We start from the raw sequence: 7,603 nt of genomic DNA, 5'->3' as shown, positions 1-7,603 counted from the left end.
TAAATTACATCTTAACTCAGTCATTTTGATTCTAAAAGTGCACTGATGGAAAGAATGTATAAATAACAATGATATTGAAATAAAATATGGACCATGTATCATGAACCATGCAAAAATGGCAAATTATTATTTTTTTTAATGTTGAAACAGGTGAGTAACATACAACATTCTGAAAGGAGTTAGTAAATGCTTATTAACCCAATTAATGTGAAGTTATTCTCAGTGTGAGGTAAAATAACTCAGATCGAAACCTGAGTGAGACTCTCCCTACTTCAGTGGCTTTTGCTTGAGGCCTCATGAAAGCAGTTTGAAAACCAACATAATGTTTTCCTTTCCTAATGATTTCAGATATGAAAGGTAATATTTGTTAGAAAAAGTTACAATGGAGCAGTTATAGAATTTTTTATTTGGATGTTTCTATACTGTCTACTCAGCCAACATTAGTAATTTTTTTTAGTAAAAATCCCTTTCTAAATTATTAAGTTTTAACCAGTTACCAAAATAAATGGAAGCTCTTGTGTTTCAGTTACCATGGTATCAGACGGTGGCAACAGAATGGACCTACCTTCTATTACCAATTGAGTTTAATGAGGAACACTAGCTTGTAAAAAGAAACATATCTGAGTCTTCTTAAGAAAAACAATAACATATTTGATATGTATTAAAAATGGATGTGTCGCCCTAACCGGTTTGGCTCAGTGGATAGAGCGTCAGCCTGCGGACTCAAGGGTCCCAGGTTTGATTCCGGTCAAGGGCACGTACCTTGGTTGCGGGCACATCCTCAGTAGGGAGTGTGCAGGAGGCAGCTGATCGATGTTTCTCTCCCATCAATGTTTCTAACTCTCTATCCCTCTCCCTTCCTGTCTGTAAAAAATCAATAAAATATATTTTTTAAAAAAATGGATGTGTCTTCACATACAATAAAGATATTTTCTGACTTAAGACATATTTGGGAACATCTGTTTTCTAATACTTTCTTACTAAGAAAAGTAATAACAAATTCAATGTGAAGTAAAGAATATAATAACATTTCAAATGTTAGCAAAGTAAAAAGGAATAATAAAATAATAGTTAAAAATAAATAAAATCTCTAATCAAGCTGTGTGTATTATTCCAGCTTCTCATTTTCTAGTTTCTGTTTACAGACAAACCATTTATTATGTTCTATATTCTCATTTGCAAAATGGTAATTATAAGAGAATGTACTTTATTAAAACAAGAATTCATGTAAATATCGCATTACCTTGGACATAGCAAATTCTCAATAAATGTTTTGGCTTTTGTTAGTAAGATCAGTGGGTTTCATGATTTACATTGAAATCTTTTATCCATTTTGAATTTATTCTTGTTGATGGTGTAAGTTGGTGGTCTAGTTTCATTTTTTTGTATGTACTGTCCAATTTTCCCAACACCATTTATTGAAGAGACTGTCTTTACTCCATTGTATGCTCTTGTCCCATTTGTCAAATATTAATTGAGCATAATGGCTTGGGTCGATTTCTGGGGTCTCTGTTCTATTGATCTATATGTCTGTTCTTGTGACAGTACCAGGCTGTTTTGATTACAATGGCTTTGTAATATAATTTGATATCTGTATTATACTCCCTTCTACTTTGTTCTTCTTTCTCAAGATTGCTGTGGCTATTCGGGGTCTTTTTTTGGTTCTGTATAAATTTTTTCAGTATTTGTTCTAGATCTGTGAAATATGTCATTGATATTTTAATAGATATTGTGTTGCATCTATAGATTACTTTGAGTAGAATGGACATTTTAATGATGCTAATTCTACGGATCCATGAACACTGTATATTCTTCCATTTGTTTGTAGCTTCCTTACTTCTTTTTTCAATGTCCTGTAGTTTTCTGAGTACAGGTCTTTTACCTCCTTGATTAAGTTTATTCCTAGGTATCTTGTTTATTGTTGTTGCTGTTGTTGAAATGGTCAATGGTATTGTTTTTTTAGTTTCTCTTTTTGAGAGTTCATTATTGGTATATAAAAATGCCATCAATTTCTGGGTGTTAATTTTATATCGTGTTACTTTGCTGAATTCATTTATTAAGTCTAGTAGTTTTTGGTGAAATATTTAGGGTTTTCTATGTACAATACTATGTCATCTGCAAATAATGATAGTTTAACTTCCTTCTTTTCAATTTGGATGCCTTTCATCTTTTCTTCTTGTCTGAGAGCTGTGGCTAGCACTTCCAGTACTATGTTGAATAAGAGTGTTGAAAGGGGACAACCCTGTCCTGTTCCTATTGTTAAAGGAAACACTTTTAGTTTTTGCCCATTAAATATGATGTTGGCTTTAGGTTTGTCATATGTGGCCTTTTTTATGTTGAGGTATGTTCTTTCTATTCCCATTTTGCTGAGAGTTTTTATCAAAAAATGGGTGCTGGATTTTGTTGAATGCTTATTCTGAATCTATTGATAAGATTGTATGAGTTTGCATCAGCCTTGCAACCCTGGGATAAATCCCACTTAGTCACGGTGTATGATATTTTTAATGTATTGCTGGATCTGTTTGCTAATATTTTGTTGAAGATTTTAGCGTCTATGTTCATTAGGGATGTTGGCCTGTAATTCTCTTTCTTTGTCATGTCTTTATCTGGTTTTGGAGTTAGGGCAAGGCTGGCCTCATAGAAAGAGTTTGGAAGTGCTTCTTCCTCTTGAATTTTTTGGAAAAGTTTGAGGAGGATAGGTGTTAATTCTTCTTTGAATATTTGATAAAGCTCAAATGTGAATTGGTCTGGACCAAGGCGTTCTTTTGCTGGGAGTTTTTTTTTTTTTTTAACTATTATTATTGCTTCAATTTCACCAGTAGTTATCGGCCTACTCAGGTTTTCTGATTCTTCCTGATTGAGTTTTGGAAGGTTGTATTTTTTCTATGAATTTGTCCATTTCACCCAGGTTGTCCAATTTGTAGGCATATAGTTGATGTAATATTTTGTTACAATCCTTTGTATTTCTGTGGTGTTACTTGTTGTATAACCTCTTTCATTTCTGATTTTATTTATTTGGGTCCTCTCTCTTTGTATCTTAGTGAGTTTTTATCTTGTTTATCTTTTCAAAGAACCAGTTCTTGATTTCATCCTGTAAAAATCCCAGAAGAAACCATAGGCAGCAAAATCTCAGACATTTCTTGTAGCAATATGTGTGCTGATACATCTCTTAGGACGAAGAATACAAAAGAGAAAATAAACAAGTGGGACTACATCAAAATAAAAAGATTTTGCACAGCAAAAGAAATCATCAACAAAATGAAAATGGAGCCCACTCTATGGGAGTGAGGAGGAAACTGGTTTTGCAGAACTTGTTATCTAAATGCAGAGGCCATGGAACTGTGAACAATGCACAACCCTGGGAGGGGAGAGTTGTTATGCGGGTGCCAGGATGGACTATCGGATGTGGCCTGACACCTGGGGGCCTTCCAGCAGGGCCAGGAAGGGGGCAGAGGGCATATCTGCAAGACAAAGACCCCAGCGGGATATATATAGACAGGCTTTCTGCATGTTTCTTCACTCTGATTTGGAAATTATTCCCATAGGTATTTCTTCGGTCATGTGTTACAACACAATCTCATGTATATGTGACACCTGATAAATAATAAACTGAAAAACAAAATAGGTCCAGAGACATGGAAGCAAGGAACGGATTGATGAATCTGAGAGGAGAGTGGGAATGGGGTGGGAAGAGATTAACCAAAGAACATATATGCATATTTGAATTTCCCATGGACACAGACTATAGTGTGGTGAGGCCTGAGGGCACAGAGTAGGGTGGAGGTGGTCAGTGGGCGTGGGGGGGGGGAGGGGGAAGGGATATCTGAAATACTTTCAACCATAAAGATAAAAAATATCAATGGGAAGTGGGTGGCAAACAAAATACAAGCTTGAAGTAGAATTACTAAATTAGTACGCTTTAAAAAATTTGTCTTAGAATAAATTTTTATGTCAGAAATGTTCACTAGTATTTTTATCAGTAAGTCTTATATAAAAACGAGATATCCATAATTTATAGAGAAAGCAAAATATCATAATTTTTTAAAAATTCACATTTAAAAAAAATGAATCTCTTTTGCAGTACTATAATGAAATCCTTGTACAAATATCATCAGGACAAATAATAAATTTATACAACTAATTGGATTCATACAATCTGAGGAAATGAGTGTCATTTGGGTCAAATCCTCAAATTACAAACAAGTGTTATCATATTGAAGTATGGTAGCAATCATTTCAGGTAGAAACTATAGTTTAACTCTAACCCTGCTGTTTGGCTTCTGTACTTATTTGCTTTGTTTAACAATAGAAAAGTTATTTTGGCTTTCTGAATTATATAAATCATCCCATTTGATTAAATACCCTATTGATTGTAATGTGAAATCCCATTTGTAGTGGTCATACTGGTCTTAGGAAGCACGTTCTTCTGTACCTGGGAAACAGGACAGCACAGTTATCCCAAATTGTTTTAGTGGCTGTTATGGGTTCACTCAGCAAGATAGACCACCGACTCCGAATTTAAATTTAAGAGCCTTTATTAAGCTGGCCAGCTGACTACAGTTACAGCACCCTGCTGAAGCAAAGGCTGAACTGCAGCCCAGACTACTACAGGAGTTACATTTTATTATTAAATTCTGTGGAGGCCCAGAGAAAAATGTGTCTTTCAAATTCTGGGCCCCCCAATATGGAGGAAAATCTCTTTATTTATACTTTTTCCAGTCCTTTGTCTCCCAAATTTGGAATGAGACTTCCTGGACTTCTGAGAAAGAAGGCCTGCTTGCTGGGAAGGGGCCATGAGACCATATCTCAAGGCCTGGCCTGATGTCAGTACCTTCCTATCTATGTGTTTTAGGAACAGACAGCACAGCGTGACCTGTCTGGCCAAATCACCAGATATGCAGCCCAGCACAGTGGCCACAGATAGTGAGTTCCAGTTGACTCAGTGGTCCCAAGACCAGGACAGCACAACTACTCTAAATTGCCTCAATGACTCTATATCATGAATCCCTGGCAACTCAGTGGTCTCAAGACCCAAAGGCTCTACATAATGTGTTCCTGTCAACCCAGTGGTCCCAGATAACGTGTTTCTGTCAACTCAGTTGCCAGAAGCCAGTCCATCCTTGCTGCTTGACACAGTCGCTGCAGGAAAGAAACATCTGCACAGCATATGTTTCAAGGGACCTGGCGTATATGGCATACTGTTCTTAATATGTTTGCTCCTTTCTTGGCGCTATGTGTTTTGACCAAGGTCACCTCTCCGAGAAAGGTTGTTTCCCCAGGTAGGGATTTTTCCCTTAAGTTAGGGAGGGAACAAAACCCTGTAACTAAATGCCAGGCAGGTAATTAATCATTTTAACTACGAACAATCACCCTTAAACTACATAATCTTTACTCCCTGGAATGGAGATAAGAAACACCCTAACCTTTGGAATAGAAATTGACAGGATTAAAATCAACTGGTATAAATACAGATGTAAGAAGACAATAAACACCAGAACTTGGCTGGAGATCCTGGCTAGAGATCCTGGCTAGGCTGCTGATCAACTGAATGCTGTCTCCGTGTCATTCTTTCTTCGCTGACTCCGTCCACACCTTTGGGGACCCCTGGACCTGCTGGGGCTGAACCCCATGCAAGTTAGTGAATGTGAGTACGGGGAAGCAGCAGCCGCCATTTCAGGGAATCTGGGGACACTGTCCCAGGGTTGGATCCTGAACTGCCGAAGTCTCCATCCTGCACTCCTGCGCAGCTTCCCTAATCCCATTGTTCCTTTTATATTAGCTTGGGCCTATCCGCCCTTGGAACCTGAAATCCCAGCTGGACGTACCTCGGCCTGGAGACTTAACTGTCACAACAGCGGAGACAACGGCGGCTGCAGCAGCCCTCCTCTCTGAGCAGGAGCACCACAGGGGCCCAGAAGCCCGAGCAGGCCTTTAGAGAAAAATGGCAGATGATATTGATATTGAAGCAATGCTTGAGGCTCCTTACAAGAAGGATGAGAACAAGTTGAGCAGTGCTAACGGCCATGAAGAACGTAGTAAAAAGAGGAAAAAAAGCAAGAGCAGAAGTCGTAGTCATGAACGAAAAAGAAGCAAAAGTAAGGAATGGAAGCGAAGCAGAGATAGAGAAAGGAAAACGAGCAAAAGCTGTGAAAGGAAGCGAAGTAGAAGCAAAGAAAGGAGACGGAGCCGCTCAAGAAGTCGAGATCGCAGATTCAGAGGCCACTACAGAAGTCCTTACTCCGGACCAAAATTTAACAGTGCCATCCGAGGAAAGACTGGGTTGCCTCATAGCGTCAAATTAAGCAGACAACGTTCCCGAAGCAAAAGTCCATTCAGAAAAGACAAGAGCCCCGTGAGGGAACCTATTGATAATCTAACTCCTGAGGAAAGAGATGCAAGGACGGTCTTCTGCATGCAGCTGGCAGCAAGAATTCGGCCAAGGGATCTGGAAGAGTTTTTTTCTTCAGTAGGAAAGGTTCGAGATGTGAAGATGATTTCTGATAGAAAGTCAAGACGGTCCAAGGGAATTGCTTATGTGGAGTTTGTTGATGTTAGCTCAGTGCCTCTAGCAATAGGATTAACTGGCCAACGTGTTTTAGGAGTGCCGATCATAGTACAGGCATCACAGGCAGAAAAAAACAGAGCTGCCGCAATGGCAAACAATCTACAAAAGGAGAGCGCTGGACCTATGAGGCTTTATGTGGGCTCATTACACTTAAGCATAACTGAAGATATGCTGCGGGGGATCTTTGAGCCTTTTGGAAGGATTGAAAGTATCCAGCTCATGATGGATAGTGAAACAGGCCAATCCAAGGGATATGGATTTATTACGTTTTCCGATTCAGAATGTGCCAAGAAGGCTTTGGAACAACTTAATGGATTCCAACTAGTAGGAAGGCCAATGAAAGTTGGTCATGTTACTGAACGAACTGATGCTTCCAGTGCTAGCTCCTTTTTGGACAGTGATGAACTGGAAAGGACTGGAATTGATTTGGGAACAACTGGTCGTCTTCAATTAATGGCAAGACTTGCAGAGGGCACAGGTTTGCAGATCCCACCAGCAGCACAGCAAGCTCTACAAATGCGTGGCTCCTTGGCATTTGGTGCTGTGTCAGAATTCTCTTTTGTTACAGATTTGCAAACAAGACTTTCCCAACAGACTGAAGCTTCAGCTTTAGCTGCAGCTGCCTCTGTTCAACCTCTTGCAACACAGTGTTTTCAACTCTCTAACATGTTTAACCCTCAAACAGAAGAAGCTGGATGGGATACAGAGATTAAGAATGATGTGATTGAAGAATGTAATAAACATGGAGGAGTTATTCATATTTATGTTGACAAAAATTCAGCTCAGGGCAATGTGTATGTGAAGTGCCCATCAATTGCTGCAGCCGTCGCTGCTGTAAATGCATTCCATGGCAGGTGGTTTGCTGGTAAAATGATAACAGCAGCATATGTACCTCTTCCAACTTATCACAACCTCTTTCCTGATTCTATGACCAACACAACTACTGGTCCCAAGTAGACGATGAAGGAAGATATAGTCTCTTATGTACATAGCTCTTTTTCTTTTGAGAATTCATCTTGAGTTATCTTTTATTTAGAT

The 7,603-nt window shown here is 38.8% G+C and overlaps 1 pseudogene; it reads left to right on the top strand.

The window, feature by feature from the left end:
• The first annotated feature begins 5,910 nt into the window (after window positions 1–5,910).
• Window positions 5,911–7,603, top strand: LOC139015709 (RNA-binding protein 39 pseudogene; annotated as a pseudogene).

Source organism: Myotis yumanensis, unplaced genomic scaffold, assembly GCF_028538775.1.
Source record: "Myotis yumanensis isolate MYYU_CA2020_CCGP unplaced genomic scaffold, mMyoYum1.0.hap1 SCAF_8, whole genome shotgun sequence".
Classification (NCBI taxonomy): domain Eukaryota; kingdom Metazoa; phylum Chordata; class Mammalia; order Chiroptera; family Vespertilionidae; genus Myotis; species Myotis yumanensis.
The sequence above is the reverse complement of the archived record's forward strand: the minus strand, read 5'-3'. Positions and strand labels throughout refer to the sequence as shown.